This window comes from Odocoileus virginianus, chromosome 3, assembly GCF_023699985.2.
Source record: "Odocoileus virginianus isolate 20LAN1187 ecotype Illinois chromosome 3, Ovbor_1.2, whole genome shotgun sequence".
Lineage (NCBI taxonomy): Eukaryota > Metazoa > Chordata > Mammalia > Artiodactyla > Cervidae > Odocoileus > Odocoileus virginianus.
In genome coordinates, this window is record NC_069676.1 from 14,933,612 (window position 1) to 14,945,233 (window position 11,622).

The following is an 11,622-nucleotide window of genomic DNA, read 5'->3' on the forward strand; positions in this document are numbered from 1 at the left end:
ATGACTGAGCAACTGAACAACAACAACATATTTTCCCAAAATGAAAAAAAAAAAGATTGTATAATCTGAACACCAGTTATCAAGTCAGTTTTGTTTCATCTCCCCCCTGGGTCCCCACTTCCTCCCAGTTGGATTATTTTGAAGAAAATCCAAGCCATTTCATTATAGGTAGATATTTGAGTATGCATTCTAGGAGACACAAATCATTTTTTTTTGGACATTTCTTTAAAAAAAAATCATACCCATGTGTTAGGCCTTCCCTGGTGGTCCAATGGCTAAGACTCTGGGCTCCCAATACTGGGCTTCGTCCCTGGTCAGAGAGCTAGATCACACATGCCACAACTAAGACCCAGTGCATGCAAATAAATTTTTTAATTAAATTAAATTTTAAAAACAAAAATACCCATGTAACATTATCATACTTTTAAATTTCAACATCATCCAATGTCCAGTAATTTAATGTCTATAAATTTTATAATTTGTTGTTATCCTTTTATTATTTTAGGGATAGTTTGAATCAAGTTTCTCAAATGTACATACATTGCATTTGGTTGAAATGTTTTTAAATCTCTTTTGGGGACTTTCTTGTTGGTTCAGTGGTTAAGACTCTGTGCTCCTAGTGCAGGGGGTGAGGGTTTGATCTCTATTCAGGGAACTAGATCCCATATGCCACAGCTAAATCTCCTGTATACCTCAACTAAGACTTGGTGCAGGCAAATAAATAAGTATTTTTAAAAATTGCCATTAAATCTCTTTTAAGCTAAAAATTCCTTGACGAACTCCTTTCCCAGGTTGGAGGCAGTCCATTGTTTCATGTCCACTTCTAACTGTTGCTTCTTGACCTGCATACAGATTTCTCAGGAGGCAGGTAAGGTGGTCTGATATTCCCATCTTTAGTTTGTTGTAATTCACACAGTCAATGGCTTTGAAGTGAAGTCGCTCAGTCGTGTCCGACTCTTTGCGACCTCATGGACTGTAGCCTACCAGGCTCCTCAGTCGGTGGGATTTTCCAGGCAAGAGTACTGGAGTGGGTTGCCATTTCCTTCTCCAGAGGATCTTCCCCACCCAGGGATCGAACGCAGGTCTCCTGCAGTGTAGGCAGACGCTTTACCGTCTGAGCCACCAGGAAGTCTTTAGCATAGTCAATAAAGCAGAAGTAGATGTTTTTCTGGAACTCTCTTGCTTTTTCGATGATCCAATGAATGTTGGCAATTTGATCTCTGGTTCATCTACCTTTTCTAAATCCAACTTGAATATCTAGAAGTTCTTGGTTCACGGACTGATGAAGTGTACCTTGACTGAAACTAAAAATTCTCTCACCATCTTTTTGTTGTTGTTTTCAGTTTTTTGCTTAAAAAAAAAAAGAAAGATTTGCTCACTAGTATCTCTCACAGTTTGGATTGGGCTGACCCCACTCGTATAGTGTCCTTTAAGATGTTCCCCTGTATTCTTTATTTTGTAAAAATTGGCAGCTGGGTCTAGGTCTAGATCTAGACCAATGCCGTGTAATAAAAATATAACGTGAGCCACAAGTATGAATCACAAGTTTAATTTAAATTTTTCTAGTAGCCACTCTAAAAACTAAATTAAAAAAGACAAAATTTGTTTTAATCATTTGTAACTATTTATTTATTTTGTCTGTACTGGGTCTTCCTTACTTTTGCCTGGGCTTTCTGTAGTTTCCCTCTCCATCACAGAGCTCACTGCAGTGGCTAGTTTCCGAGCACAGGCTCCAGGCACTCCGACTTCAGCCGCTGTAGCACATGGGCTCAGTAGTTGTGGCCAGCAGGCTTAGTGGCTCAGCTCCATGTGGGATCTTCCAGGACCAGGGCTCGAACCCGTGTTCCCTGCACTGCAGGCAGATTCCCAACTGCTGCACCACCAGAGAAGTCCCAGTTTTAATCATTTTTAATAATTAATTTTATTGAAATATAATTGATTTATGATGTGTTAATTCCTACTCTACAGCAAAGTGATTCAGTTATACGTACATATATGTTCTTTTTCATATTCTTTTCCATTGTGGTTTATCATGGGATATTGAATACAGTTCTTGGTGCTATACAGTAGCATATCCAGCCTATATATAAGAGTTTGCATCTGCTAATCCCAAACTCCCAATCCATCCCTCCCCCACCCCTCCCCTTGGCAACCACACGTCTGTTCTCTATGTCTGTGAATCTATTTCTGTTTCATAGATATGCTTGTGTCATATTTTAGATTCCACATATAAATGATATCACATGTTATTTGTCTTTCTCTTCATTTTCTCTCTTTAGTTTAATCATTAATTTCAATCTAACACACCCCAAATTTGATAATTTCAATATGCAATACATATTAAAAACTTAGATATTTTACTTTTTTTTTTTTACCAAGTCTTCCTAATGTGGCGTGTTGTTTATACTTAGAACACATCACATGACAACTTGGAATGGCCACCTTTCAAGTGCTTGACAGCCACAGGTGACTCATTGCTACTATTTTGGATTTTGGACATTCTAGAGATTTTTTTTTAGATTCAAGTTTGATTTTTCAGCAAGGTTACTTCATCAGTGGTGATGGGCACTGTCAGGCGGAGATGCCGAACTGCCTCCTTTTGTAATCTGAGCACGAACAAATATCTTCATGAATAAATGAACGGGTCCACAGACATCCTGCCTGAGGTTGTTAATCCATTTCTGCATTTCTCACCAGCCTCTTTTCTCATAAACATGTTTAAAAGGAAACATTGGAACCGAATCACTTTGCTGTACACTGTATGTATAAAAGTAACATAACACTGTAAATTACCTGTACTTTAACTTTAAAAAAAGAAAGAAACATTGGAATGTTACTGGATACACTGTTTGAATTTCTTACTTAACACACTCTATATTTCTCAGAGGTCACTAAGTACTTCCTCGAAATAATTTGCAATTTGAAAGTGTGTTTGGCACGTCACACTGGATAGCCATACTCTCATGCTGGAACACTTAGGTTGTTTCCAGACTGTAAGCCAGTCACTTACAATAAATCATTGGTTAGGGAAGTGATGTAACTGATCCATTAAGATATTGTTGTTCAGTCACTAAGTCTTGTCTCGCTCTTTGCGACCCCATGGCCTGCAGTACGCCAGGCTCCTCTGCTCTTCACCATCTCCTAGAGTTTGCTCAAACTCATGTCCATTGAGTTGATGATGCCATCCAGCTATCTCATCCTCTGTCATCCCCTTTTCCTCCTGCCTTCATTCTTGCCCAGCATCAGGGTCTTTTCCAGTGAGTTAGCTCTTAGCTTCAGATGGCCAAAGTACTGGAGCTTCAGCATCAGTCCTTCCAATTAATGTTCAGGGTTGATTTCCTTTAGGATTGACCAGTTTGATCTCCTTGCAGTCCAAGGGACTCTCAAGAGTCTTCTCCAGCAACACAATTTGAAAGCATCAATTTTTCGGTGCTCAGCCTACTTTATGGTCCAGCTCTCACATCCATACATGACTACTGGAAAAACCATAGCTGAGGCTATATGGACCTTTGTTGGCAAAGTGATGTCTCTGCTTTTGAATATGCTGTTAAGGTTTGTCATAGCTTTCCTTCCAAGAAGTAAGCATGTTTTAATTTCAGGGCTGTAAGATGTTGTAATCTGCATCAAATAACTAAGCATGAAAATAAAACCATAAATGTTCTGCAAGGGAGTAGAAAGGGAAAATCTTACCGTGCAATAAAGATTTACTGTGACTTAAACCTAGAAGAAGTTTTTTTAGTCTTTATTATTTAAAGTGAATTATAGTTGATTTACAATATAGTGTTAGTTTCAGGTTACAGAAAGGTGAGTCAGTGATATATATATGCACATACTATTGACAGTGATTGTGGATACGTATGAGGGAAACTAGATGGATAGGGGACAGGAGTACTAGGGAAATTGAAATTAAAATTTTTAATAAAATTTTTTTCTCCAAGAGTAATGAAAGCACTATTCCATCAAAAACTTGTACCTGACTTTGGATGCACATACTAAGTGAAGCAAATCCAAAATCAAGGCAAATACCATATGATATCATTTTTATGTGGAAGCTAAAATTAGATCCAAATGAACTTATCTATGAAACTGAAACAGACTCACAGACATAGGGAACAGACTTGAGGTTGCCAAGTGGGTAGAAAGGATTGGGAGTTTGGGATCAGCAGATGCAAACTATGATATATAGGATGGCTAAAGAACAAGGTCCTATTGCATAGCACAGGGGACTATATTCAGTGTTCTATGATAAACCATAATGGAAAAGAATATAAAGAAGAATGATTTTATATATATACATATGTATATATATACATATATATCTGAATCACTTTGCTGCTCAGCAGAAATTAACACATTGTAAATAAAATATACTTCAATTAAAAAAAAACTTCTCAAAAGTTGTATGTGAATTGTCCATAGGAGCTGTATTTTAAAAAAATTTTTGTTGTTGTTGTGGACAATTTTTAAAGTCTCTACTGGATTTGTTACAATGTTTTACAATATAAGTTATTACAATTTCTATTTTATGTTTTGGTTTTTGGCCATGAAGCATGTGGGATCTTAGCTCCCCAACCAGGGATTGAACTCACACTGTCTGCATTGGAAGGTGAAGCCACTGAACCACTGAACCACTGAACCACCAGGGGAGTCCCAGAAGCCTTTATTTTAATAAGCAAAGACCGGAAACAACTCAAATGTCCTTCAACAGATGAATGGATTTCATTTGTTGGTTTGTCCATATCGACATTAAAAATAAATATTGATACACACTGCAACAGGGATGACTGTCAAAATAATCGTGCTAAGTGAAGAAAAAAAGTGGACAAAAAAGAAGAGTTCATTCTATGTGATTCCGTTTATATAAAATTCTAGGAAATGCAAACTTATCTGCAGTGATGGAAAGCAGGACGTGGTTATCTGGGGAAGATGGGAGGAGCCAGTCAGAGCTTCCTAAGAGGGATAAGGAAGCTTTGGGGTGTGATAGAGATTTCTATTACCTTCATTATGCTGACAGAGTCACAGGTGTTTACAGAGGTCAAAGTTGATTAGATCGTGCACCTGAAGTATGTACAGATTGCTGTGCTATGCTAAGTCATATCTGACTCTTTGCGACTCCATGGACTGTAGCCCGCCAGGTTCCTCTGTCCATGGAATTCTCCAGGCAAGAATACTGGAGTGAGTAGCCATGCCCTTCTCCAGGGGATCTTCCCCACCCAGGGATCGAACCTGGGTCTGCCTGTGTCTCTTGCACTGCAAGAAGATTCTTTTACCCATTGAGCCACCTGGGAAGCCCCATCATGACCTAATCACCTCCCAAAGGCCCCACCTCCAATTACCATTAGATTGGGGTTTTAGGGCTTCAATATATGAATTAAATTTTTTAAATATTTATATTTTATTGAAGTATAGTTGACTTACAATGTTTCAGGTACACAGTAAGGGGATTCAGTTATACATATACACATATTATTTTTGAAATTATCTTTCATTATAGTTTGTTACAAGATAACTATTGACTATAGTTCCCTGTGCTATACAGTAAACCTTGGTCGCTCATTGCATTCAACATATGAATTTTAAGAGAATCCAAACATTCAGTCCATAACAATTTTGAAGTTTTGTAAAGGAATATGTTTAGACCCCCAAAGAACTTCAAAAATGATTATGAATAAACCTGAATAAACACTCTTGAACAAAGTTTCAGGTGAACACATGATTAGGGAAAGGGAGATTTTCCAGCTATGGGTTTTTATTTTTTATTTTAAAAAATATTTATTTGGCTGTACTAGGTCTCAGTTGCGGCACGTGACACTCAGGATCTTTTTATTATGGTTGTGGCAGGTGGGGTCTTTTAGCTGAGGCATGATGCGGGCTCTTAGCTGCAGCATGTGGGGTCTAATTCTCTGACCGGGGCTTGAACCCCGGCCCCCTGTATTGGGAGCACCAAGTCTTGGCCACCGGGCCACCAGAGAAGTCCTTCTGGCTATGGTTTTTAGACTTTTGGGGCTTGGCACGATGCTGATGCCTCACCCATTCAAAACTGTAACTTACAACCTGAAAGTGAAAGTCATGTCCAACTCTTTGTGACCCCATGGACTATACAGTCCATGGAATTCTCCAGACCAGAATACTGGAGTGAATAGCCTTGCCCTTCTCCAGGGCATCTTCCCCACCCAGGGATCGAACCCAGGTCTCCCGCATTGCAGGTGGATTCTTGACCAGCTGAGCCACCAGGAAAGCCCAAGAATACTGGAGGGGATAGCCTATCCCTTCTCAGCGGATCTTCCCAACCCAGGAATCGAACCGGGGCCTCCAGCATTGGAGGCGGGTTCTTTACCAGCTGAGCTACCAGGGAAACCCGTTAACTTACAAAAACAGGCAAGATTTTTTTAAAAATAAAGATTCATTAGTTAGGAACTTGAGAGAACAAGTTTCAAACCTTGGCCTTTCCAAGCTGACTGTCTTCAGTCAAGTATGTGAACATTTCAGAACCTCACAACTTTCCGGTCAGTCCAAAAGGGAAAGGAACACTTTCATTTTCAGGGCTGATTTGAGAGTGACAAAAGGCTGGACTATGCATGTCCCTAACGGGATCAAGGCGAATGCTAAGTTCATGTGCCCTGTTGCACTTATTCTTTCCTGAGGGAGTTCAGGGCTGTGTGCCCTGGGGTCCAAAGGTTGCAGGTTTACACGCACGCAAGCACCCCGGCTAGCAGGACCGGGTGGGAGGCAAGAGGAGGTGGGAAGAATGACTTGGGCAGAGTCCGCCCCACTTCTTTCTGGAGGCTCAGCCCAGAATCTGAGTCATCCTTTCTGGTCTGAGTCTCCTGCCCTAAAGCCGACCTTCCTGGTGACCTGGATGTGACCAGAGTCTCACAGGAAATGTGGTGAGGAGGCCATTCCTGGACAGAGGCTCTGCAACTTCTCTTAGGACGCCTACACACAAAGCCGCAATGCCCCTCTGGCCTGGTCCGGGAAAAAACAGACACATATCCCAGGCTATATGCGTTATTCACTGTCTTCCCCAATCTGGGTCACTCACTCCAGACACTTTTCGTCTGGATAATCTTATGACTCTTCAGTCTCAGGCGCACCCCCCCACCCCCCACCAAAAGCCTTTCCTGCTGGGGGCGGCCTCTTCTCTGCCATCTTCTGTGTTTCCCATTACAACACCAGTCACCCAACACTAAATTCAAGTGGTTAGGGGCTGCCTGGCAGGCCAGTGGTTAAGACTCCGAGCTTCCATTCAGGTGGCCTGGGTTTGATCCCTGGTCCGGAAACTAAGATCTCACATGCTGCATGACAAGAAAAAAAAAAAGTTAAGTGGTTAAACATAGAGCAAAGATAACAGATTTGTGGATGTCAAGGGGGAGTGATGTGGGAGAGGGGTGAACTGGGCAGATGCAAACCAGTATATATAGGATAGATAAACAAGATCCTACTTTCGGGTCCCTTGGTGGCTCAGATGATAAAGAACCCACCTGCAGTGCAAGAGACCTGGGTTCAATCCCTGGGTTGCAAAGATCCTTTGGAGAAGGAAATGGCTACCTACTCTAGTATTCTTGGGGCTTCCTTGGTGGCTCAGATGGTAAAGATTTCATCTGCAATGCAGGAAACTCGGGTTCAATCCCTGGAGATCCCCTGGAGAAGGGAATGGCTACCCACTCCAGTATTCTTGCCTGCAGAATCCCATGGACAGAGGAGCCTAGTGGGCTACAGTCCATGGGGTCGCACAAAATCAGACACGACAGAGGTGACTAATCCTTAAGGAAACACCAAGGAAATTCACCATGTGATACTGGATGGAACTCCAGAGAGAAAGCATTTCTGTAAAGGACATGATGGGCACAGTTGATGAAACTGGAATCTGGACCATAGATTAGATAACAGCATTAGGTCAGGGTCAAACTTCCTCCAGTTGCTATCTGTGCTGCAATTACATAAGCAGATGTCCTTGTTCTTAGTAAAAGCACTAATCGAACCTGTAACAGAATCAAGTCTGCAACATATCCTGAAATGGTTCCGAAAAAAAAATTGCATGATTATCTTTTTTTTCCTCTGTGTGTATTTTATACACTGTGTAGATCACAACAAACTGAAAAATTCTTCAAGAGATGGGAATACCAGACCACCTCTCCTGCCTCCTGAGAAATCTGTATGCAGGTCAAGAAGCAACTGTTAGAACTGGACATGGAACAACAGACTGGTTCCAAATTGGGAAAGGAGTATGTCAAGAATGTAGGTTGTCACCTTGCTTATTTGACTTATATGCAGAGACATCATGTGAAATGCTGGGAGTGATGAAGCACAACCTGGAATCAAGATTGCCAGGAGAAATATCAGTAAGCTCAGATATGCAGATGACACCACCTTTATGGCAGAAAGCAAAGAAGAACTAAAGAGCCTCTTGATAAAAGTGAAAGAGGAGAGTGAAAAAGCTGGTTTAAAACTCAACATTCAAAAAACAATGATTATGGCATCTGGTCACATCACTTCATGGCAAATAGATGAGGAGACAATGGAAACAGTGACTGACTTTATTTTTCTGGGCTCCAAAATCACTGCAGATGGTGACTACAGGAATGAAATTAAAAGATGCTTGCTCCTTTTAAGAAAAACTATGACCAACCTAGACAGCATATTAAAAAGCAGAGACATTACTTTGCTGACAAAGGTTTGCTTGGTCAAAGCTATGGTTTTTCCAGCAGTCATGTATGGATGTAAGAGTTGGACCATAAAGAAAGCTGAGCACCGAAGAATTGCTGCTTTTGAACTGTGGTGTTGGAGAAGACTCTTGAGAGTCTCTTGGACTGCAAGGAGGTCAAACCAGTCCATCCAAAAGGAAATCAGTCCCGAATAGTTATTGGAAGGACTGATGCTGAAGCTGAAACTCCAATACTTTGGCCACCTGATGCAAAGAACTGACTCATTTGAAAAGACCCTGATGCTGGGAAAGATTAAAGGCAGAATGGGACGACAGAGGGTGAGATGGTTGGATGGCATCACTGACTCGATGGACATGAGTTTGAGCAAACTCTGGGAGATGGTGAAGGACAGGGAAGCCTGGCATGCTGCAGTCCCTGGGGTCGCAAAGAGTCGGACACAACTGAGCAACTTAACTGAACTGATTTGCTGCTGCTGCTAGTTGCTTCAGTTTTTTTATTTCTTCATTTTTGGCTGTGCTGGTTCTTTGTTGCTCCATGGTGAGTGAGAGCTTCTCATTATCTCCAGGGTGCACAGGCTTAGTAGTTGTGGCACAAGTGTCAGTTGCCCCATGGTATGTGGGATCTTCCCAGATCAGGGATCAGACCACTGTCTCTTGCATTGCAAGGTGGAATTTTAACCACTGGGCCACCAAGGAAGCCTCAAAATTACCTTTTTTAAAAGATCCTCATAGTGTATGCTCAGTGGTGTCCAACTCTTTGTGATCCGATGGACTATAACCTGCCAGGCTCCTCTGTCTGTGGGATTCTCCAGGCAAGAATACTGGAGTAAATAGCCACTCCCTTCTCTAGGGGATCTTTCCGACCTAGGATAGAACCTGGTCTCTTGCATTTCAGGTAGATTCTTTACCATTTGAATGAGGGAAGCCCCAGCCAGAACAAAACAGGTGTCAAAGAAACAGTTCATCATGGTGATAAATTGTTGCTGGAACAAAAGCATATTCCACAGAGCAGTTTTTAGGATATAGCCCAAGGTCAGTTCCAGGCCCCTGGAGAAACTCTTTTGTAGCTTGTTCACTACAGGTGTCTCTAAGAGCCTTGGGAGTATTCTGTGCCCTCTGAAACACAGCACAGAGATAGAAGCCCCTGAGAAGTGGATCAGGAAACGGCCATCAGGTTGAGAAAGTAACTGATCATATTTCTCAGTGCAAGAAGCCAGGGAGGTGGGCTTCCCTTGTGGTGCAGTGGTAAGGAATCCACCTGCTAATGCAGGGGACCCGGGTTCCATCCCTGGTCCGGGAAGATCCCACATGCCGAGAGCAACTAAGCTCATGTGCCACAACTACTGCAACCCATGCTCCCCAACAAGAGAAACCACTGCAGTAAGAAGCCTGTGCACCGCAACTGGAAAAGGCCCATGAAGACCCAGCACAGCCAAAAATTAATTAAATAAATATATCTTTGACAAAAGAAGAAGAAGCCAGAGAGAAGAGCCCATTCTGGGAGACCAGTGACCCTCACTCAGAAAGAGGCCAAGACCTGGCAGCTGAACCAGCTGGCTGCCTGGGCAGAGATGGTGGCTTAGATCTACTCCTTGCCAAGGTTTTGCTCCCCGCCCTTCCCATCTGCCTGTCACAGCTGCCGGGATCTGCCATGCTGAAGTCTGGCTCAGCCAAGTGTATGAGTGGTGTCCTGCACGTCAGCCCCGGGGCGGGGAGTTTCGGATTCCAGAGGCCCAGCTGGCTCCGAGCCCCGCTGAGTCAACTCTGTTCTTCTTGCGTGTGCTCTGTCTGTGCCAATGTGCCCTGGGTTTTTCCTGGCAGGTAGGTTTTCTATGCCAGCCTCAATTTTTGTACAAGGTATAGGGAAGTTGGTGGGGCTGGAGGGGGAGGGCTTCAGTAAAAGTTTGTTAAATAAGTGCTAAGCCTGGAGAAGGAAATGGTAACCCACTCCAATATGTTTGCCGAGAAATCGCATGGACAGAGGAGCCTGGAGACCTACAGTCCATAGGGTCGCAGAGTCAGACATAACTGAAGCGACTTAGCATGCATGCAAGATGTGATTACAGAGGACTTCCCTATGGTCCATGGCGTCCCAAAGAGTCGGCCAATACTGAGCAACTTAACAGTAGCAGACCAAATCATGAACGTGGCCCAAATCATGGCCTCAATTCAATTCTTCCTCTGTCTCAGCTCTGCCCCTACCCCAGGCTCAGATGTTGGGGTTCTTCCACCAGCCTGGGGGCTCCATGTAGGAGAGCAGAGGGCCCTTTTTTTGAATTAGTGAATACGGGAGGAGAGGGAGACTGAACATGGAAGAACATTCTCCCAGGCAGTCCCTCTTCCCTTCTGAGTTTCCTGCTTCGGTGCAGGCAAACATTCAAGACTCTGAAGACCCTGAGGGTGAGTGGGCAGTGGGGAGACAGGCCCCAGCTGGAGACTGAACAAGACAGATCTGGGCCCTGCCACCAGGGCACTAAATTGTGAGGAGTGGGATGAGGGATGTTTAAGAATCAGGCAAATGGACTTCCTTGGTGGTGCAGTGGTTGCGACTCCGAGCTCGCAATGCAGGGGACCCAGGTTTGATTCCTGGTCAGGGAACTAAAGACCCTGCCTGCCTCAACTAAGACCCAGCACACCCAAATACAAAAGAGAAAAAGAAAAGAATCCCACAAACACATCTGCAATGACGAAGTCTTGAGCAGGAAGGAGAGCGGGAGCCTGAGAGGTGCCTCCTCAGGGGGTCCAGCCTGGTCTTGATATGCTCTCCCGGAGGAGGGGATGTTCGCTCGCCTCCAGGCCTCCTGCCTGGTCCTGCTGGACTCAACATACCAGAACCCTCTTCTCTAGCTCTTGACTTGGAGAGTGGGCGTCAGGAATGCTGACGGGCATGCCGATCCTGCCGGCGCCGTTTCCCCACTGAACGTGGCTGGGGTGGAGTTGGGGGGCCTCGGAATTCC